The 23,550-nt window shown below is 42.5% G+C and overlaps 4 pseudogenes across 4 annotated transcripts; all 4 read right to left on the bottom strand.

Moving 5' to 3' along the window:
- Positions 1–791: 791 nt before the first annotated feature.
- On the bottom strand, positions 792–2,690 carry LOC309654146 (keratin, high-sulfur matrix protein, IIIA3 pseudogene; annotated as a pseudogene). Its single transcript has one exon. The product of its transcript is annotated as a keratin, high-sulfur matrix protein, IIIA3 pseudogene (transcript).
- A 5,752-nt stretch (positions 2,691–8,442) lies between these two features.
- Positions 8,443–9,457, bottom strand: LOC309654150 (keratin, high-sulfur matrix protein, IIIA3 pseudogene; annotated as a pseudogene). The gene has a single exon. The product of its transcript is annotated as a keratin, high-sulfur matrix protein, IIIA3 pseudogene (transcript).
- Positions 9,458–15,375: 5,918 nt separating this feature from the next.
- LOC309654144 (keratin, high-sulfur matrix protein, IIIA3 pseudogene) lies at positions 15,376–16,486 on the bottom strand (annotated as a pseudogene). Its single transcript has one exon. The product of its transcript is annotated as a keratin, high-sulfur matrix protein, IIIA3 pseudogene (transcript).
- Positions 16,487–22,286: 5,800 nt separating this feature from the next.
- LOC309654148 (keratin, high-sulfur matrix protein, IIIA3 pseudogene) lies at positions 22,287–23,301 on the bottom strand (annotated as a pseudogene). The gene has a single exon. The product of its transcript is annotated as a keratin, high-sulfur matrix protein, IIIA3 pseudogene (transcript).
- Positions 23,302–23,550: the final 249 nt, after the last annotated feature.

Genomic DNA, 23,550 nt, shown 5'->3' with positions numbered 1-23,550 from the left:
ACTCTTATATGTAATAAAAGACCTCTTTAGGAGTACAAACCACTGCTCTCTAGCTTATCTGCTTTAAATTCATTTACACTTTGATAGTTACATTTTCAAGAGCATAGAATAATTGTGAGAAAAGTTTAAATAATTTCCCCCAAATAGGTACAGGTTTTAGACAATCCAGTTCATCTAAAAATAAAATGTATGTTCATTTTTAAAAGTATATAATTGAGAAAAAAATGAAGAAGAAGATGAATATTATTACCAGTTACTGTTAGATTTTGTTGCCTAATGTTCCAGGTATTTTTTAGGCATAAAAACACATAGGGGGCTTCCCTGGTGGCGCAGTGGTTGAGAATCCGCCTGCCAATGCAGGGGACACGGGTTCAAACCCTGGTCTGGGAAGATCCCACATGCCGCGGAGCTACAAGGCCCGTGAGCACAACTACTGAGCCTGCGCGTCTGAAGCCTGTGCTCCGCAACAAGGGAGGCCGCGATAGTGAGAGGCCCGCGCACCGCGAGGAAGAGTGGCCCCCGCTTACCGCAACTACAGAAAGCCCTCGCATAGAAACGAAGACCCAACACAGCCATAAATAAATAAATAAATAAATTTTAAAAAACCACATAGACACGGACACACAGAACATATACTCCCTCACAAGATAGGTTCATATTTTACTGCTTCCTTATTTTTTACTTAAAAATGACACAACCATTGCATGAGGTTTCCTAATAGGTTTACAGTCGTCACCTATTTTTGGTATTTCTTATATTATGTATTATATTATGTATCAGACATTTTTCTGATTTACAGCTCATGTCCCTAAGTAGATTATAACCTCTTCAAAGCAGGAACCGCCTTTGATTCCTTTATATTCCCTCAGGGTGGTCAACTCAGTGCCTTATTCCCAGTAGATGTTCAAAAAATACTTGTAGATTGGCAGTGATTAACGTGCGTGAAAAATGCCTTCAATGCCCAGTTCCTGAGCACAAAGATAAGCAGCCCTGGAGAGCCAGTATGGATTTAATATCCACACAAGTCGACATTGTGAATCACATTCCAAATAACAGCCAGCACTGTAATACATAGAAGGGAGTGTCTATTACCTGAAGAAGCAGTTCTACTTGGTCACAAAATATGACAGTTCCTCTGCGCAGAGGAACGTGTCTCCGATCATAGTAAGAGGAAATGTTTGGCTTAAATGCTTAATGTCAGGGGGCTTGCATTCTCCTGGGTCTTTTCTGAACATCAGTGGTTATAAGGACATTAAGAAACGTATTTGATCTTTCATTACTCATTGCTCCTTAGCTTCAAAAACAGGCGATTGGCCAGATGCCGCTCAAGGTTCCTTCCACCTCTAACATACTGGGCTTTCTGTGCTGTGCTAGCAGGTGTGAGTTCAGTGAATGAATACTCAGACTGGGAATATAAGTGGTAACCCCAGTGTAGACTCCTTACTGGTCATTTTTGAGGAACATTTCTCAGGTGTGCGGCACCTGTCTGGAACCGTGGGCATCTGTGACTCTGTATATGTGATGAAGATATAGCTGTGCCCACCTTCCTTAGCTACTGTGTCCTATAAATGCCATTTACAATGATAAGAAGGAAACTACCCAGACTTAGGGTTTTTTAGAGAACAATTTATGAGGATTATCCTGTATCTTGCTTTCAATGTCTCTGGAAAATTCAGACAGAATCTCCTTAATGGAAATATCACAAAGACCATGATTTCTATGCTGGGAGTGCTGAATTTATTAGAAAACCAACATTATATCGGAGGGAGCTGGGGTCTTGAGAGGACAGGATATTCTTGAGAAGTAGTTCGTTTGAAAAGGGTCTTCGGTGCCTCTTATAAGCTAGTTAGAAGAGAGGAGGAATGGGCTTCTCGAGAAGAGCCCTGCCACTTTCTGCTGTGAAGCTGTGGGACAGCAGGATGGAGCCGGCCGTCTCTGGGGGACCCGTAGTGATGATGCGCTCCTAGGATGCATTGCTCAGCAGCAGGAGGAAGTGCTGCAGGTGGCCCAGCAGGGGTCCGGCTGGCAGCAGGGGTGGCGGCAGCACGGGGACTGCACAGAGACGGGATGGCAGCAGGTGGTGGTCCAGCAGCAGGGGCGGCAGACCACGGCCTGGCAGGACGTGGGGCAGCAGGTGATGGGGCGGCAGCAGCCGTCCTGCAGGCTGCACGGGGCGCAGCAGACTGGGCGGCAGCGGGGCTCACAGATGGGGCGCGTGCAGCGGGGCACGCAGGTCACGGGGCGGCACACGGTGGTCTTGCAGTACACTGGGCGGCAGCAGCGGGGGTCGTGGCAGCAGCGGGGCTGGAAGCAGCCTCCGGCGCAGCCCAGGGAGGAGGAGATGGGGCCGAAGCAGGAGCCGGTCATGGCGGTGTCTGGGGCTGAGTTGGCTTGAGCTGGTGAGAAGAGTTGAGAGTTCTCAGGTGTGAATGTCTTCCTCCTGCTCTGGGCCCTTTATATACCCTGGTCAGCTGCTGATGACCCCTCTTGTTTATCTTTTGGCCAATTAAGTAGACATTTGTTTTGACTAATGATTGCATTGCTGGTGAAATACTCATGATCTCATTAAAGAACATGTGTTACATCCCTAAATATGGATGTATTCACGCCGTTCATCATCAAAACCTAAGCACTCCTCTGCGCCATTTGAAGGGATAGCAGCTCTTCATGCTTATTTTGAGTTGATGGCACCTGGCAAATCCTGGGCAAAAGGGGCCTAAAGGGGCTGCATTTTTAAAGAAATTAAACATATAAGGGTTTTTAGAGCACTGACTAGATCCTATCCTTGACCCCCAAGAGATCCCCTGAAACACCTACATGTGAATCAGACAGGTGTCCGACACAGTCTTTTGTGTGGATTCCTTGGGAAAACATTTACGTTTCACTTGATGTATAGTGCAATGTACATGCCTTGAATAGTACTGCAGCTCATATGCTTGTATTGGAAAGGCAAAAGTTTATTTTCATAAACCAAGTGAGTATGAGAATAAAATATCCAAGAGTGCCATCATTTTATTTTCTTTTTCTTTTTTCCAGCACATGTTGCGGCATCTCTGATCTGGCTGGTCAGAATATTGCTTTTCTCTAAGGCATGACATGTTTTGTACTTGCCTTTCTTGTGTATGTGATATGGAATCGTGTAATGAGAAGTTTTTTCTTACTATACCTTGACATGGGTGCTACAACTATGAAGGGATAAGACAGAGGTTTGTTGTCCATCACAGATGTAGAAAACAAATTTATGGTCACCAGAGGGGAAAGGCGGGGACGGAGAAATTGGAACATTGGGATTGACATGTACACACTACTATATATAAAATAGATAACTAATAAGGACCTACTGTATAGCACGGGAACTCTACTCAATACTCTGTAATGACCTGTATGGGAAAAGAATCTTAAAAAGTGTGGATATATGTATATGAATAATTAACTGATTCACTTAGCTGTACAGCAGAAAGTAACACAACATTGAAAATCAACTATACTCCAATAAAAATTAATTTCAAAAACAGACAGGATTTTTCAGCAAACAGTGTATATGATACACTGTTCAAAGCAGTGGATTGGGGAGGTAACGCAGCTGTTGTCTGATGGAATGGCTAGAAGTGTGATTCAAGGACATGCTTCTTTGGGAATCATTGCCACGGGCAGTTGAGGAATTGCGTGGGGAAAACGGGCTCATTACTTTTCACCTTTACTCCTATGATTCACCAGACAGGGTTTTGGATCACTTTAGGATCATTTCCATAATTCAAAAGAATGTGCCTCAGGCCCCAGGAGCTAAAGCTTCCCAAATGGAATTTCAAGCATAATGTCAAAACTTATAACGAAATGCAAATTGACTGGATGTAAATTGACACATTTGGGGAAACAGAGGAGGGAGAAATCAAGTACAATGTCATCGATGTAGACCTTCAACTCTCTCTCTCTCACGTTCTGTTGTCCATGGGCACTCGTGATTTTTTCAAAGCGGTAACCAGAGCCTAGATTAAAAAAACTTGTATGTTCTGCTCTCTTTTCTCTTTTTTTCCCCAGCTTTCTTGAGATATAATTGACATATAACATTGTGTCATTTTAGGTGCACATTGTGATGGTCTGATACACATGTGTATTGCAAAATGTTTACCACAAAAAGGTTAGTTAACAGGTCCTTCACCTTCCGTCACTATCATTGTGTTGTTGTTACGACGAGAACATTAAAGCTCTACTTTCATAGCACCTTTTGAGTAGACAGTATACAGTTGTCCCGTGCACAACACGGGTTTGGACTGCACGGGTCGACTTATAAGCAGATGTTTTTCAGTAGTAAGTACTACAGTGCCATACGACCTAAGGTTGGTTTCATCATGGAGAGGGAGGAAATGCAAGTACAGAGAAACCATAGATACAGAATCTCGGATATGGAGGGCAGAGGGTCGGTGCCCCTAAGCCCAGAGTAGTTCAAGGGTCAACTATAGTATTGTTAACATAGTCACCGTGCTGTTCATTAGATCCTCAGAATTCATTCATCTCGTGACTGGAAGTTTGTATCTTTTGACCAACATCTCCCCATTTCTCCTACCCCTCAGCCCCTGGCAATTACCTTTCTAGTCTATGTTTCTTTGAGTTTGATGGTTTTGATTCCACGTGTAAGTGATATCATATTATATTTATCTTTCTCTGTTTGACATATTTCACTCAGCATAATGCCTTCAGGGTCCATCCATGTTATCCCAAAAGGCAGAATTTCCTTCTTTTTATGGGTGAATTATATGTAGAAAACATTTTGTTTATCCATTCATCTGTTGTTGGACCTTTAGCTTGTTTCAATGTCTTGGCAGTTATGAATAATGCTCTCATGTACATGGGAGTGCAGATATCACTTTGAGGTAGTGATTTCATCTCATTTGGATGTATTCCAAGATGTGAGATTACCGGATCATAGGGTAGTTCTATTTTTAAATTTTTGAGGAGCCTCCATACTGTTTTCCATAGTAGCTGTACGAATTTACATTCCTACCAACAGTGCACCAGGGTTCCCTTTTCTCCACATCCTCACCAGCATTCGTTATCTCTTGTCTTCTTGATGATAACCATTCTAACAGGTGTGAGGTGCTATCACATTGTGGTTTTGATTTGCATCTCCCTGGTGATTAGTGATGTTGAACACCTTTTCATGTACTTGTTGACCATCTCTATGCCTTCTTTGAAAAAATGTTTACAAATCCTCTACCCGTTTGTTAAGTGAATTGGTTTTTGGTTTTGTCTTGTTTTGTGTTGTTCTGGTGTTATTTAGGAGTTCCTTAATTTTTTGGATATTAACTGCTTATCAGATATATAGTTTGCAAATATTTTCTCCCATTCAGTGGGCTGCCTTTTCATTTTGTTGAGGATTTCTTTTGCTCTGGAGAAGCTTTTTAGTTGGATGTAGTTCCATTTGCTGGCTTTTGCGTTTCTTGCTTGTGCTTTGCTCTTTTCAAGCCACATTGTCTGATCATCAATTTTTCCTGTTGCTGGGGGTGGGGCATCTTCCTAATGATCTCATTTTGTGCAAGGAGAACCTCTCTGGAGGATCACCTCAGTTAAGAAGACGAATTTCCCCACTCCAAACACTTCTGAGCCCAAATTGTTCCAAAATGATTTTTCTCTCCCTTTTATAAAGATCCACAAAGATGAAGAGTTCACTAGCCCTTCAGCAGGCAATTCTGGTGTTTATTCAGTCTAAGACACTCATCCTACCCCATGCCCAATTTCATTTCCAGGCAGAGAAAATATGGGTCATGTGTAAATAATTCATGCCACAAACCCTGTGAATTGACACTGGTGGCAAGTCATGTGCTATTTTCTGATGCCACTTATCCTAAAACCATACAACACTCATTAAATACTTTGCCACTTACTATGGGTCCTTGGGTCTTGAGGGATAATAAAGATATGTAATCAAGGTTGTTGTGAAGATTAAGTGAGCTAATAAGTGTGAAGCAGTAAGAACAGCGCCTGGCACTTAGTGTCTTATATTTGTTACGTTAGTAAATATATTTTAATAGGTCATGTTACACTGGTGCCTTATAAACTCCAAATTTTGAACTCAGAACAAAGATGAATGTTTTTGATATGGCAAATGGCCACTTCTCTGTTCAAATCACTGTAGAACACATATTAAATAAGATTTTTCAGTGGGGAGTTTCATTAACAGAGTAAACTAAAAATGCCTGCAGGAAGATATTGAGCTCCCTCTATGTGAACACCAATCTCTGTAAAGGGGAGTCAGGCTATCGATGTAGAACTGACAAGACAAATACGTGTCAGAATCGCGGAGAGTGGATTAACCCTACCGAAAGTACCACAACCCATGCAAGAGAGTGAGGTCTTAGAAAAACATCCTTAAAAGAAAAGGCTGAAAACCAGACAGTTTCTTAGTGGTGATGGGCAACAGATTTTGCATAAGGAATGCTAGGGCTTTATTTAACCCAACAATTTCCGACCATCACATTGTGAACAAATTTTAACATGAAAAGTACTGTCTTGTTGAGTTTTCAATTCTCAATTGTCTATACAAATGGAGAATAACAATTGTACATATAATCTGAAACAGCTAGCAATGTTTAAAAATTCTTCATTCGGAACATAGCAAAAGTGCCCTTTGCTTTATGCAATTGAGATGATCGTAAAATGCTAAAATATAAATTCAATGTTTAATAATTTGATCACATTTGAAAGATCTCATGGACCTCCCTGGTGGTTCCGTGGCTAAGAATCCGCGCTCCCAATGCAGGGGCCCGGGTTCGATCCCTGGTCATGGAACTTGATCTCATATGCCGCAGCTGAGTGTTTGCATGCCACAACGAAGACCTGGCGCGGCCAAACAAACAAAATAAATAAATAAATATTTAAAACACCCAAAAGATCTCCGAGAACTCCACTATTTACAACACGGTGGTATACTCTTATATGTAATAAAAGACCTCTTTAGGAGTACAAACCGCTGCTCTCTAGCTTATCTGCTTTAAATTCATTTACACTTTGATAGTTACATTTTCAAGAGCATAGCATAATTGTGAGAAAAGTTTAAATAATTTCCCCCAAATAGGTACAGGTTTTAGACAATCCAGTTCATCTAAAAATAAAATGTATGTTCATTTTTAAAAGTATATAATTGAGAAAAAAATGAAGAAGAAGATGAATATTATTACCAGTTACTGTTAGATTTTGTTGCCTAATGTTCCAGGTATTTTTTAGGCATAAAAACACATAGGGGGCTTCCCTGGTGGTGCAGTGGTTGAGAATCCGCCTGCCAATGCAGGGGACACGGGTTCGAACCCTGCTCTGGGAAGATCCCACATGCCGCGGAGCTACGAGGCCCGTGAGCACAACTACTGAGCCTGCGCGTCTGAAGCCTGTGCTCCGCAACAAGGGAGGCCGCGATAGTGAGAGGCCCGCGCACCGCGATGAAGAGTGGCCACCATTTGCCGCAACTACAGAAAGCCCTGGCATAGAAACAAAGACCCAACACAGCCATAAATAAATAAATAAATAAATTTTAAAAAACCACATAGACACGGACACACAAAACACATACTCCCTCACAAGATAGGTTCATATTTTACTGCTTCCTTATTTTTTACTTAAAAATGACACGACCATTGCATGAGGTTTCCTAATAGGTTTACAGTCGTCAACTATTTTTGGTATTTCTTATATTATGTATTATATTATGTATCAGACTTTTTTCTGATTTACAACTCATGTCCCTAAGGAGATTATAACCTCTTCAAAGCAGGAACCGCCTTTGATTCCTTTATATTCCCTCAGGGTGGTCAACTCAGTGCCTTATTCCCAGTAGATGTTCAAAAAATACTTGTAGATTGGCAGTGATTAACGTGCGTGAAAAATGCCTTCAATGCCCATTTCCTGAGCACAAAGATAAGCAGCCCTGGAGAGCCAGTATGGATTTAATATCCACACAAGTCGACATTGTGAATCACATGCCAAATAACAGCCAGCGCTGTAATACATAGAAGGGAGTGTCTATTACCTGAAGAAGCAGTTCTACTTGGTCACAAAATATGACAGTTCCTCTGCGCAGAGGAACGTGTCTCCGATCATAGTAAGAGGAAATGTTTGGCTTAAATGCTTAATGTCAGGGGGCTTGCGTTGTCCTGGGTCTTTTCTGAACATCAGTGGTTATAATGACATTAAGAAACGTATTTGATTGTTCATTACTCATTGCTCCTTAGCTTCAAAAACAGGCGATTGGCCAGATGCCACTCAAGGTTCCTTCCACCTCTAACATACTGGGCTTTCTGTGCTGTGCTAGCAGGTGTGAGTTCAGTGAATGAATACTCAGACTGGGAATATAAGTGGTAACCCCAGTGTAGACTCCTTACTGGTCATTTTTGAAGGTGTGCGGCACCTGTCTGGAGCCATGGGCATCTGTGACTCTGTATAGGTGATGAAGATATAGCTGTGCCCACCTTCCTTAGCTACTGTGTCCTATAAATGCCATCTACAATGATAAGAAGGAAACTACCCAGACTTAGGTTATTTTAGAGAACAATTTAAGAGGATTATCCTGTATCTTGCTTTCAATGTCTCTGGAAAATTCAGACAGAATCTCCTTAAAGGAAATATCACGAAGACCATGATTTCTATGCTGGGAGTGCTGAATTTATTAGAAAACCAACATTATATAGGAGGGAGCTGGGGTCTTGAGAGGACAGGATATTCTTGAGAAGTAGTTCGTTTGAAAAGGGTCTTCGGTGCCTCTTATAAGCTAGTTAGAAGAGAGGAGGAATGGGCTTCTCGAGAAGAGCCCTGCCACTTTCTGCTGTGAAGCTGTGGGACAGCAGGATGGAGCCGGCCGTCTCTGGGGGACCCGTAGTGATGATGCGCTCCTAGGATGCATTGCTCAGCAGCAGGAGGAAGTGCTGCAGGTGGCCCAGCAGGGGTCCGGCTGGCAGCAGGGGTGGCGGCAGCACGGGGACTGCACAGAGACGGGATGGCAGCAGGTGGTGGTCCAGCAGCAGGGGCGGCAGACCACGGCCTGGCAGGACGTGGGGCAGCAGGTGATGGGGCGGCAGCAGCCGTCCTGCAGGCTGCACGGGGCGCAGCAGACTGGGCGGCAGCGGGGCTCACAGATGGGGCGCGTGCAGCGGGGCACGCAGGTCACGGGGCGGCACACGGTGGTCTTGCAGTACACTGGGCGGCAGCAGCGGGGGTCGTGGCAGCAGCGGGGCTGGAAGCAGCCTCCGGCGCAGCCCAGGGAGGAGGAGATGGGGCCGAAGCAGGAGCCGGTCATGGCGGTGTCTGGGGCTGAGTTGGCTTGAGCTGGTGAGAAGAGTTGAGAGTTCTCAGGTGTGAATGTCTTCCTCCTGCTCTGGGCCCTTTATATACCCTGGTCAGCTGCTGATGACCCCTCTTGTTTATCTTTTGGCCAATTAAGTAGACATTTGTTTTGACTAATGATTGCATTGCTGGTGAAATACTCCTGATCTCATTAAAGAACATGTGTTACATCCCTAAATACGGATGTATTCACGCCGTTCATCATCAAAACCTAAGCACTCCTCTGCGCCATTTGAAGGGATAGCAGCTCTTCATGCTTATTTTGAGTTGATGGCACCTGGCAAATCCTGGGCAAAAGGGGCCTAAAGGGGCTGCATTTTTAAAGAAATTAAACATATAAGGGTTTCTAGAGCACTGACTATATCCTATCCTTGACCCCCAAGAGATTCCCTGAAACACCTACATGTGAATCAGACAGGTGTCCGACACAGTCTTTTGTGTGGATTCCTTGGGAAAACATTTACGTTTCACTTGATGTATAGTGAAATGTACATGCCTTGAATAGTACTGCAGCTCATATGCTTGTATTGGAAAGGCAAAAGTTTATTTTCATAAACCAAGTGAGTATGAGAATAAAATGTCCAAGAGTGCCATCATTCTATTTTCTTTTTCTTTTTTCCAGCACATGTTGCGGCATCTCTGATCTGGCTGGTCAGAATATTGCTTTTCTCTAAGGCATGACATGTTTTGTACTTGCCTTTCTTGTGTATGTGATATGGAATCGTGTAATGAGAAGTTTTTTCTTACTATACCTTGACATGGGTGCTACAACTATGAAGGGATAAGACAGAGGTTTGTTCTCCATCACAGATGTAGAAAACAAATTTATGGTCACCAGAGGGGAAAGGCGGGGACGGAGAAATTGGAACATTGGGATTGACATGTACACACTACTATATATAAAATAGATAACTAATAAGGACCTACTGTATAGCACGGGAACTCTACTCAATACTCTGTAATGACCTGTATGGCAAAAGAATCTTAAAAAGTGTGGATATATGTATATGAATAATTAACTGATTCACTTAGCTGTACAGCAGAAAGTAACACAACATTGAAAATCAACTATACTCCAATAAAAATTAATTTCAAAAACAGACAGGATTTTTCAGCAAACAGTGTATACGTATATGATACACTGTTCAAAGCAGTGGATTGGGGAGGTAACGCAGCTGTTGTCTGATGGAATGGCTAGAAGTGTGATTCAAGGACATGCTTCTTTGGGAATCATTGCCACGGGCAGTTGAGGAATTGCGTGGGGAAAATGGGCTCATTACTTTTCACCTTTACTCCTATGATTCACCAGACAGGGTTTTGGATCACTTTAGGATCATTTCCATAATTCAAAAGAATGTGCCTCAGGCCCCAGGAGCTAAAGCTTCCCAAATGGAATTTCAAGCATAATGTCAAAACTTATAACGAAATGCAAATTGACTGGATGTAAATTGACACATTTGGGGAAACAGAGGAGGGAGAAATCAAGTACAATGTCATCGATGTAGACCTTCAACTCTCTCTCTCTCACGTTCTGTTGTCCATGGGCACTCGTGATTTTTTCAAAGCGGTAACCAGAGCCTAGATTAAAAAAACTTGTATGTTCTGCTCTCTTTTCTCTTTTTTTCCCCAGCTTTCTTGAGATATAATTGACATATAACATTGTGTCATTTTAGGTGCACATTGTGATGGTCTGATACACATGCGTATTGCAAAATGTTTACCACAAAAAGGTTAGTTAACAGGTCCTTCACCTTACGTCACTATCATTGTGTTGTTGTTACGATGAGAACATTAAAGCTCTACTTTCATAGCACCTTTTGAGTAGACAGTATACAGTTGTCCCGTGCACAACACGGGTTTGGACTGCACGGGTCCACTTATAAGCAGATGTTTTTCAGTAGTAAGTACTACAGTGCCATACGACCTAAGGTTGGTTTCATCATGGAGAGGGAGGAAATGCAAGTACAGAGAAACCATAGATACAGAACCTCGGATATGGAGGGCAGAGGGTCGGTGCCCCTAAGCCCAGAGTAGTTCAAGGGTCAACTATAGTATTGTTAACATAGTCACCGTGCTGTTCATTAGATCCTCAGAATTCATTCATCTCGTGACTGGAAGTTTGTATCTTTTGACCAACATCTCCCCATTTCTCCTACCCCTCAGCCCCTGGCAATTACCTTTCTAGTCTATGTTTCTTTGAGTTTGATGGTTTTGATTCCACGTGTAAGTGATATCATATTATATTTATCTTTCTCTGTTTGACTTATTTCACTCAGCATAATGCCTTCAGGGTCCATCCATGTTATCCCAAAAGGCAGAATTTCCTTCTTTTTATGGGTGAATTATATGTAGAAAACATTTTGTTTATCCATTCATCTGTTGTTGGACCTTTAGCTTGTTTCAATGTCTTGGCAGTTATGAATAATGCTCTCATGTACATGGGAGTGCAGATATCACTTTGAGGTAGTGATTTCATCTCATTTGGATGTATTCCAAGATGTGAGATTACCGGATCATAGGGTAGTTCTATTTTTAAATTTTTGAGGAGCCTCCATACTGTTTTCCATAGTAGCTGTACGAATTTACATTCCTACCAACAGTGCACCAGGGTTCCCTTTTCTCCACATCCTCACCAGCATTCGTTATCTCTTGTCTTCTTGATGATACCCATTCTAACAGGTGTGAGGTGCTATCACATTGTGGTTTTGATTTGCATCTCCCTGGTGATTAGTGATGTTGAACACCTTTTCATGTACTTGTTGACCATCTCTATGCCTTCTTTGAAAAAATGTTTACAAATCCTCTACCTGTTTGTTAAGTGAATTGGTTTTTGGTTTTGTCTTGTTTTGTGTTGTTCTGGTGTTATTTAGGAGTTCCTTAATTTTTTGGATATTAACTGCTTATCAGATATATAGTTTGCAAATATTTTCTCCCATTCAGTGGGCTGCCTTTTCATTTTGTTGAGGATTTCTTTTGCTCTGGAGAAGCTTTTTAGTTGGATGTAGTTCCATTTGCTGGCTTTTGCGTTTCTTGCTTGTGCTTTGCTCTTTTCAAGCCACATTGTCTGATCATCAATTTTTCCTGTTGCTGGGGGTAGGGCATCTTCCTAATGATCTCATTTTGTGCAAGGAGAACCTCTCTGGAGGATCACCTCAGTTAAGAAGACGAATTTCCCCACTCCAAACACTTCTGAGCCCAAATTGTTCCAAAATGATTTTTCTCTCCCTTTTATAAAGATCCACAAAGATGAAGAGTTCACTAGCCCTTCAGCAGGCAATTCTGGTGTTTATTCAGTCTAAGACACTCATCCTACCCCATGCCCAATTTCATTTCCAGGCAGAGAAAATATGGGTCATGTGTAAATAATTCATGCCACAAACCCTGTGAATTGACACTGGTGGCAAGTCATGTGCTATTTTCTGATGCCACTTATCCTAAAACCATACAACACTCATTAAATACTTTGCCACTTACTATGGGTCCTTGGGTCTTGAGGGATAATAAAGATATGTAATCAAGGTTGTTGTGAAGATTAAGTGAGCTAATAAGTGTGAAGCAGTAAGAACAGCGCCTGGCACTTAGTGTCTTATATTTGTTAAGTTAGTAAATATATTTTAATAGGTCATGTTACACTGGTGCCTTATAAACTCCAAATTTTGAACTCAGAACAAAGATGAATGTTTTTGATATGGCAAATGGCCAGTTCTCTGCTCAAATCACCACAGAATACATATTGAATAAGATTTTTCAGTGGGAATTTCATTAACAGAGTAAAATAAAACTACCTTGGAGGAAGATATAGAGCTCCCTCTATGTGAACACCAGTCTCTGTAAAGGGGAGTCAGGCTATCGATGTAGAACTGACAAGACAAATATGTGTCAGAATTGTGGAGAGTGGATTAACCCTACTGAAAGTACCACAACCCATGCAAGAGAGTGAGGTCTTAGAAAAACATCCTTAAAAGAAAAGGCTGAAAACCAGACAGTTTCTTAGTGGTGATGGGCAACAGATTTTGCATAAGGAATGCTAGGGCTTTATTTAACCCAACAATTTCCGACCATCACATTGTGAACAAATTTTAACATGAAAAGTACTGTCTTGTTGAGTTTTCAGTTCTCAATTGTCTATACAAATGGAGAATAACAATTGTACATATAATCTGAAACAGCTAGCAATGTTTAAAAATTCTTCATTCGGAACATAGCAAAAGTGCCCTTTGCTTTATGCAATTGAGATGATCGTAAAATGCTAAAATATAAATTCAATGTTTAATAATTTGATCACATTTGAAAGATCTCATGGACCTCCCTGGTGGTTCCGTGGCTAAGAATCCGCGCTCCCAATGCAGTGGCCCGGGTTCGATCCCTGGTCAGGGAACTTGATCTCATATGCCGCAGCAGAGTGTTTGCATGCTACAACGAAGAACTGGCGCGGCCAAACAAACAAACAAAATAAATAAATATTTAAAACACCCAAAAGATCTCCGAGAACTCCACTATTTACAACACGGTGGTATACTCTTATATGTAATAAAAGACCTCTTTAGGAGTACAAACCGCTGCTCTCTAGCTTATCTGCTTTAAATTCATTTACACTTTGATAGTTACATTTTCAAGAGCATAGCATAATTGTGAGAAAAGTTTAAATAATTTCCCCCAAATAGGTACAGGTTTTAGACAATCCAGTTCATCTAAAAATAAAATGTATGTTCATTTTTAAAAGTATATAATTGAGAAAAAAATGAAGAAGAAGATGAATATTATTACCAGTTACTGTTAGATTTTGTTGCCTAATGTTCCAGGTATTTTTTAGGCATAAAAACACATAGGGGGCTTCCCTGGTGGCGCAGTGTTTGAGAATCCGCCTGCCAATGCAGGGGACACGGGTTCGAACCGTGCTCTGGGAAGATCCCACATGCCGCGGAGCTACGAGGCCCGTGAGCACAACTACTGAGCCTGCGCGTCTGAAGCCTGTGCTCCGCAACAAGGGAGGCCGCGATAGTGAGAGGCCCGCGCACCGCGATGAAGAGTGGCCACCATTTGCCACAACTACAGAAAGCCCTGGCATAGAAACAAAGACCCAACACAGCCATAAATAAATAAATAAATAAATTTTAAAAAACCACATAGACACGGACACACAAAACACATACTCCCTCACAAGATAGGTTCATATTTTACTGCTTCCTTATTTTTTACTTAAAAATGACACGACCATTGCATGAGGTTTCCTAATAGGTTTACAGTCGTCAACTATTTTTGGTATTTCTTATATTATGTATTATATTATGTATCAGACTTTTTTCTGATTTACAGCTCATGTCCCTAAGTAGATTATAACCTCTTCAAAGCAGGAACCGCCTTTGATTCCTTTATATTCCCTCAGGGTGGTCAACTCAGTGCCTTATTCCCAGTAGATGTTCAAAAAATACTTGTAGATTGGCAGTGATTAACGTGCGTGAAAAATGCCTTCAATGCCCAGTTCCTGAGCACAACGATAAGCAGCCCTGGAGAGCCAGTATGGATTTAATATCCACACAAGTCGACATTGTGAATCACATGCCAAATAACAGCCAGCGCTGTAGTACATAGAAGGGAGTGTCTATTACCTGAAGAAGCAGTTCTACTTGGTCACAAAATATGACAGTTCCTCTGCGCAGAGGAACGTGTCTCCGATCATAGTAAGAGGAAATGTTTGGCTTAAATGCTTAATGTCAGGGGGCTTGCGTTCTCCTGGGTCTTTTCTGAACATCAGTGGTTATAATGACATTAAGAAACGTATTTGATTGTTCATTACTCATTGCTCCTTAGCTTCAAAAACAGGCGATTGGCCAGATGCCACTCAAGGTTCCTTCCACCTCTAACATACTGGGCTTTCTGTGCTGTGCCAGCAGGTGTGAGTTCAGTGAATGAATACTCAGACTGGGAATATAAGTGGTAACCCCAGTGTAGACTCCTTACTGGTCATTTTTGAAGAACATTTCTCAGGTGTGCGGCACCTGTCTGGAGCCATGGGCATCTGTGACTCTGTATAGGTGATGAAGATATAGCTGTGCCCACCTTCCTTAGCTACTGTGTCCTATAAATGCCATCTACAATGATAAGAAGGAAACTACCCAGACTTAGGTTATTTTAGAGAACAATTTAAGAGGATTATCCTGTATCTTGCTTTCAATGTCTCTGGAAAATTCAGACAGAATCTCCTTAAAGGAAATATCACGAAGACCATGATTTCTATGCTGGGAGTGCTGAATTTATTAGAAAACCAACATTATATAGGAGGGAGCTGGGGTCTTGAGAGGACAGGATATTCTTGAGAAGTAGTTCGTTTGAAAAGGGTCTTCGGTGCCTCTTATAAGCTAGTTAGAAGAGAGGAGGAATGGGCTTCTCGAGAAGAGCCCTGCCACTTTCTGCTGTGAAGCTGTGGGACAGCAGGATGGAGCCGGCCGTCTCTGGGGGACCCGTAGTGATGATGCGCTCCTAGGATGCATTGCTCAGCAGCAGGAGGAAGTGCTGCAGGTGGCCCAGCAGGGGTCCGGCTGGCAGCAGTGGTGGCGGCAGCACGGGGACTGCACAGAGACGGGATGGCAGCAGGTGGTGGTCCAGCAGCAGGGGCGGCAGACCACGGCCTGGCAGGACGTGGGGCAGCAGGTGATGGGGCGGCAGCAGCCGTCCTGCAGGCTGCACGGGGCGCAGCAGACTGGGCGGCAGCGGGGCTCACAGATGGGGCGCGTGCAGCGGGGCACGCAGGTCACGGGGCGGCACACGGTGGTCTTGCAGTACACTGGGCGGCAGCAGCGGGGGTCGTGGCAGCAGCGGGGCTGGAAGCAGCCTCCGGCGCAGCCCAGGGAGGAGGAGATGGGGCCGAAGCAGGAGCCGGTCATGGCGGTGTCTGGGGCTGAGTTGGCTTGAGCTGGTGAGAAGAGTTGAGAGTTCTCAGGTGTGAATGTCTTCCTCCTGCTCTGGGCCCTTTATATACCCTGGTCAGCTGCTGATGACCCCTCTTGTTTATCTTTTGGCCAATTAAGTAGACATTTGTTTTGACTAATGATTGCATTGCTGGTGAAATACTCATGATCTCATTAAAGAACATGTGTTACATCCCTAAATATGGATGTATTCACGCCGTTCATCATCAAAACCTCAGCACTCCTCTTCGCCATTTGAAGGGATAGCAGCGCTTCATGCTTATTTTGAGTTGATGGCACCTGGCAAATCCTGGGCAAAAGGGGCCTAAAGGGGCTGCATTTTTAAAGAAATTAAACATATAAGGGTTTCTAGAGCACTGACTAGATCCTATCCTTGACCCCCAAGAGATCCCCTGAAACACCTACATGTGAATCAGACAGGTGTCCGACACAGTCTTTTGTGTGGATTCCTTGGGAAAACATTTACGTTTCACTTGATGTATAGTGCAATGTACATGCCTTGAATAGTACTGCAGCTCATATGCTTGTATTGGAAAGGCAAAAGTTTATTTTCATAAACCAAGTGAGTATGAGAATAAAATATCCAAGAGTGCCATCATTTTATTTTCTTTTTCTTTTTTCCAGCACATGTTGCGGCATCTCTGATCTGGCTGGTCAGAATATTGCTTTTCTCTAAGGCATGACATGTTTTGTACTTGCCTTTCTTGTGTATGTGATATGGAATCGTGTAATGAGAAGTTTTTTCTTACTATACCTTGACATGGGTGCTACAACTATGAAGGGATAAGACAGAGGTTTGTTGTCCATCACAGATGTAGAAAACAAATTTATGGTCACCAGAGGGGAAAGGCGGGGACGGAGAAATTGGAACATTGGGATTGACATGTACACACTACTATATATAAAATAGATAACTAATAAGGACCTACTGTATAGCACGGGAACTCTACTCAATACTCTGTAATGACCTGTATGGGAAAAGAATCTTAAAAAGTGTGGATATATGTATATGAATAATTAACTGATTCACTTAGCTGTACAGCAGAAAGTAACACAACATTGAAAATCAACTATACTCCAATAAAAATTAATTTCAAAAACAGACAGGATTTTTCAGCAAACAGTGTATATGATACACTGTTCAAAGCAGTGGATTGGGGAGGTAACGCAGCTGTTGTCTGATGGAATGGCTAGAAGTGTGATTCAAGGACATGCTTCTTTGGGAATCATTGCCACGGGCAGTTGAGGAATTGCGTGGGGAAAACGGGCTCATTACTTTTCACCTTTACTCCTATGATTCACCAGACAGGGTTTTGGATCACTTTAGGATCATTTCCATAATTCAAAAGAATGTGCCTCAGGCCCCAGGAGCTAAAGCTTCCCAAATGGAATTTCAAGCATAATGTCAAAACTTATAACGAAATGCAAATTGACTGGATGTAAATTGACACATTTGGGGAAACAGAGGAGGGAGAAATCAAGTACAATGTCATCGATGTAGACCTTCAACTCTCTCTCTCTCACATTCTGTTGTCCATGGGCACTCGTGATTTTTTCAAAGCGGTAACCAGAGCCTAGATTAAAAAAACTTGTATGTTCTGCTCTCTTTTCTCTTTTTTTCCCCAGCTTTCTTGAGATATAATTGACATATAACATTGTGTCATTTTAGGTGCACATTGTGATGGTCTGATACACATGTGTATTGCAAAATGTTTACCACAAAAAGGTTAGTTAACAGGTCCTTCACCTTCCGTCACTATCATTGTGTTGTTGTTACGACGAGAACATTAAAGCTCTACTTTCATAGCACCTTTTGAGTAGACAGTATACAGTTGTCCCGTGCACAACACGGGTTTGGACTGCACGGGTCGACTTATAAGCAGATGTTTTTCAGTAGTAAGTACTACAGTGCCATACGACCTAAGGTTGGTTTCATCATGGAGAGGGAGGAAATGCAAGTACAGAGAAACCATAGATACAGAATCTCGGATATGGAGGGCAGAGGGTCGGTGCCCCTAAGCCCAGAGTAGTTCAAGGGTCAACTATAGTATTGTTAACATAGTCACCGTGCTGTTCATTAGATCCTCAGAATTCATTCATCTCGTGACTGGAAGTTTGTATCTTTTGACCAACATCTCCCCATTTCTCCTACCCCTCAGCCCCTGGCAATTACCTTTCTAGTCTATGTTTCTTTGAGTTTGATGGTTTTGATTCCACGTGTAAGTGATATCATATTATATTTATCTTTCTCTGTTTGACATATTTCACTCAGCATAATGCCTTCAGGGTCCATCCATGTTATCCCAAAAGGCAGAATTTCCTTCTTTTTATGGGTGAATTATATGTAGAAAACATTTTGTTTATCCATTCATCTGTTGTTGGACCTTTAGCTTGTTTCAATGTCTTGGCAGTTATGAATAATGCTCTCATGTACATGGGAGTGCAGATATCACTTTGAGGTAGTGATTTCATCTCATTTGGATGTATTCCAAGATGTGAGATTACCGGATCATAGGGTAGTTCTATTTTTAAATTTTTGAGGAGCCTCCATACTGTTTTCCATAGTAGCTGTACGAATTTACATTCCTACCAACAGTGCACCCGGGTTCCCTTTTCTCCACATCCTCACCAGCATTCGTTATCTCTTGTCTTCTTGATGATACCCATTCTAACAGGTGTGAGGTGCTATCACATTGTGGTTTTGATTTGCATCTCCCTGGTGATTAGTGATGTTGAACACCTTTTCATGTACTTGTTGACCATCTCTATGCCTTCTTTGAAAAAATGTTTACAAATCCTCTACCCGTTTGTTAAGTGAATTGGTTTTTGGTTTTGTCTTGTTTTGTGTTGTTCTGGTGTTATTTAGGAGTTCCTTAATTTTTTGGATATTAACTGCTTATCAGATATATAGTTTGCAAATATTTTCTCCCATTCAGTGGGCTGCCTTTTCATTTTGTTGAGGATTTCTTTTGCTCTGGAGAAGCTTTTTAGTTGGATGTAGTTCCATTTGCTGGCTTTTGCGTTTCTTGCTTGTGCTTTGCTCTTTTCAAGCCACATTGTCTGATCATCAATTTTTCCTGTTGCTGGGGGTGGGGCATCTTCCTAATGATCTCATTTTGTGCAAGGAGAACCTCTCTGGAGGATCACCTCAGTTAAGAAGACGAATTTCCCCACTCCAAACACTTCTGAGCCCAAATTGTTCCAAAATGATTTTTCTCTCCCTTTTATAAAGATCCACAAAGATGAAGAGTTCACTAGCCCTTCAGCAGGCAATTCTGGTGTTTATTCAGTCTAAGACACTCATCCTACCCCATGCCCAATTTCATTTCCAGGCAGAGAAAATATGGGTCATGTGTAAATAATTCATGCCACAAACCCTGTGAATTGACACTGGTGGCAAGTCATGTGCTATTTTCTGATGCCACTTATCCTAAAACCATACAACACTCATTAAATACTTTGCCACTTACTATGGGTCCTTGGGTCTTGAGGGATAATAAAGATATGTAATCAAGGTTGTTGTGAAGATTAAGTGAGCTAATAAGTGTGAAGCAGTAAGAACAGCGCCTGGCACTTAGTGTCTTATATTTGTTACGTTAGTAAATATATTTTAATAGGTCATGTTACACTGGTGCCTTATAAACTCCAAATTTTGAACTCAGAACAAAGATGAATGTTTTTGATATGGCAAATGGCCACTTCTCTGTTCAAATCACTGTAGAACACATATTAAATAAGATTTTTCAGTGGGGAGTTTCATTAACAGAGTAAACTAAAAATGCCTGCAGGAAGATATTGAGCTCCCTCTATGTGAACACCAATCTCTGTAAAGGGGAGTCAGGCTATCGATGTAGAACTGACAAGACAAATACGTGTCAGAATCGTGGAGAGTGGATTAACCCTACCGAAAGTACCACAACCCATGCAAGAGAGTGAGGTCTTAGAAAAACATCCTTAAAAGAAAAGGCTGAAAACCAGACAGTTTCTTAGTGGTGATGGGCAACAGATTTTGCATAAGGAATGCTAGGGCTTTATTTAACCCAACAATTTCCGACCATCACATTGTGAACAAATTTTAACATGAAAAGTACTGTCTTGTTGAGTTTTCAATTCTCAATTGTCTATACAAATGGAGAATAACAATTGTACATATAATCTGAAACAGCTAGCAATGTTTAAAAATTCTTCATTCGGAACATAGCAAAAGTGCCCTTTGCTTTATGCAATTGAGATGATCGTAAAATGCTAAAATATAAATTCAATGTTTAATAATTTGATCACATTTGAAAGATCTCATGGACCTCCCTGGTGGTTCCGTGGCTAAGAATCCGCGCTCCCAATGCAGGGGCCCGGGTTCGATCCCTGGTCATGGAACTTGATCTCATATGCCGCAGCTGAGTGTTTGCATGCCACAACGAAGACCTGGCGCGGCCAAACAAACAAAATAAATAAATAAATATTTAAAACACCCAAAAGATCTCCGAGAAGTCCACTATTTACAACACGGTGGTATACTCTTATATGTAATAAAAGACCTCTTTAGGAGTACAATCCGCTGCTCTCTAGCTTATCTGCTTTAAATTCATTTACACTTTGATAGTTACATTTTCAAGAGCATAGCATAATTGTGAGAAAAGTTTAAATAATTTCCCCCAAATAGGTACAGGTTTTAGACAATCCAGTTCATCTAAAAATAAAATGTATGTTCATTTTTAAAAGTATATAATTGAGAAAAAAATGAAGAAGAAGATGAATATTATTACCAGTTACTGTTAGATTTTGTTGCCTAATGTTCCAGGTATTTTTTAGGCATAAAAACACATAGGGGGCTTCCCTGGTGGTGCAGTGGTTGAGAATCCGCCTGCCAATGCAGGGGACACGGGTTCGAACCCTGCTCTGGGAAGATCCCACATGCCGCGGAGCTACGAGGCCCGTGAGCACAACTACTGAGCCTGCGCGTCTGAAGCCTGTGCTCCGCAACAAGGGAGGCCGCGATAGTGAGAGGCCCGCGCACCGCGATGAAGAGTGGCCACCATTTGCCGCAACTACAGAAAGCCCTGGCATAGAAACAAAGACCCAACACAGCCATAAATAAATAAATAAATAAATTTTAAAAAACCACATAGACACGGACACACAAAACACATACTCCCTCACAAGATAGGTTCATATTTTACTGCTTCCTTATTTTTTACTTAAAAATGACACGACCATTGCATGAGGTTTCCTAATAGGTTTACAGTCGTCAACTATTTTTGGTATTTCTTATATTATGTATTATATTATGTATCAGACTTTTTTCTGATTTACAACTCATGTCCCTAAGGAGATTATAACCTCTTCAAAGCAGGAACCGCCTTTGATTCCTTTATATTCCCTCAGGGTGGTCAACTCAGTGCCTTATTCCCAGTAGATGTTCAAAAAATACTTGTAGATTGGCAGTGATTAACGTGCGTGAAAAATGCCTTCAATGCCCATTTCCTGAGCACAAAGATAAGCAGCCCTGGAGAGCCAGTATGGATTTAATATCCACACAAGTCGACATTGTGAATCACATGCCAAATAACAGCCAGCGCTGTAATACATAGAAGGGAGTGTCTATTACCTGAAGAAGCAGTTCTACTTGGTCACAAAATATGACAGTTCCTCTGCGCAGAGGAACGTGTCTCCGATCATAGTAAGAGGAAATGTTTGGCTTAAATGCTTAATGTCAGGGGGCTTGCGTTGTCCTGGGTCTTTTCTGAACATCAGTGGTTATAATGACATTAAGAAACGTATTTGATTGTTCATTACTCATTGCTCCTTAGCTTCAAAAACAGGCGATTGGCCAGATGCCACTCAAGGTTCCTTCCACCTCTAACATACTGGGCTTTCTGTGCTGTGCTAGCAGGTGTGAGTTCAGTGAATGAATACTCAGACTGGGAATATAAGTGGTAACCCCAGTGTAGACTCCTTACTGGTCATTTTTGAAGGTGTGCGGCACCTGTCTGGAGCCATGGGCATCTGTGACTCTGTATAGGTGATGAAGATATAGCTGTGCCCACCTTCCTTAGCTACTGTGTCCTATAAATGCCATCTACAATGATAAGAAGGAAACTACCCAGACTTAGGTTATTTTAGAGAACAATTTAAGAGGATTATCCTGTATCTTGCTTTCAATGTCTCTGGAAAATTCAGACAGAATCTCCTTAAAGGAAATATCACGAAGACCATGATTTCTATGCTGGGAGTGCTGAATTTATTAGAAAACCAACATTATATAGGAGGGAGCTGGGGTCTTGAGAGGACAGGATATTCTTGAGAAGTAGTTCGTTTGAAAAGGGTCTTCGGTGCCTCTTATAAGCTAGTTAGAAGAGAGGAGGAATGGGCTTCTCGAGAAGAGCCCTGCCACTTTCTGCTGTGAAGCTGTGGGACAGCAGGATGGAGCCGGCCGTCTCTGGGGGACCCGTAGTGATGATGCGCTCCTAGGATGCATTGCTCAGCAGCAGGAGGAAGTGCTGCAGGTGGCCCAGCAGGGGTCCGGCTGGCAGCAGGGGTGGCGGCAGCACGGGGACTGCACAGAGACGGGATGGCAGCAGGTGGTGGTCCAGCAGCAGGGGCGGCAGACCACGGCCTGGCAGGACGTGGGGCAGCAGGTGATGGGGCGGCAGCAGCCGTCCTGCAGGCTGCACGGGGCGCAGCAGACTGGGCGGCAGCGGGGCTCACAGATGGGGCGCGTGCAGCGGGGCACGCAGGTCACGGGGCGGCACACGGTGGTCTTGCAGTACACTGGGCGGCAGCAGCGGGGGTCGTGGCAGCAGCGGGGCTGGAAGCAGCCTCCGGCGCAGCCCAGGGAGGAGGAGATGGGGCCGAAGCAGGAGCCGGTCATGGCGGTGTCTGGGGCTGAGTTGGCTTGAGCTGGTGAGAAGAGTTGAGAGTTCTCAGGTGTGAATGTCTTCCTCCTGCTCTGGGCCCTTTATATACCCTGGTCAGCTGCTGATGACCCCTCTTGTTTATCTTTTGGCCAATTAAGTAGACATTTGTTTTGACTAATGATTGCATTGCTGGTGAAATACTCCTGATCTCATTAAAGAACATGTGTTACATCCCTAAATACGGATGTATTCACGCCGTTCATCATCAAAACCTAAGCACTCCTCTGCGCCATTTGAAGGGATAGCAGCTCTTCATGCTTATTTTGAGTTGATGGCACCTGGCAAATCCTGGGCAAAAGGGGCCTAAAGGGGCTGCATTTTTAAAGAAATTAAACATATAAGGGTTTCTAGAGCACTGACTATATCCTATCCTTGACCCC

This window comes from Balaenoptera physalus (genome assembly GCF_965194825.1).
Source record: "Balaenoptera physalus genome assembly, contig: HAP1_SCAFFOLD_2124, whole genome shotgun sequence".
NCBI classification, from domain to species: domain Eukaryota; kingdom Metazoa; phylum Chordata; class Mammalia; order Artiodactyla; family Balaenopteridae; genus Balaenoptera; species Balaenoptera physalus.
The sequence above is the reverse complement of the archived record's forward strand: the minus strand, read 5'-3'. Positions and strand labels throughout refer to the sequence as shown.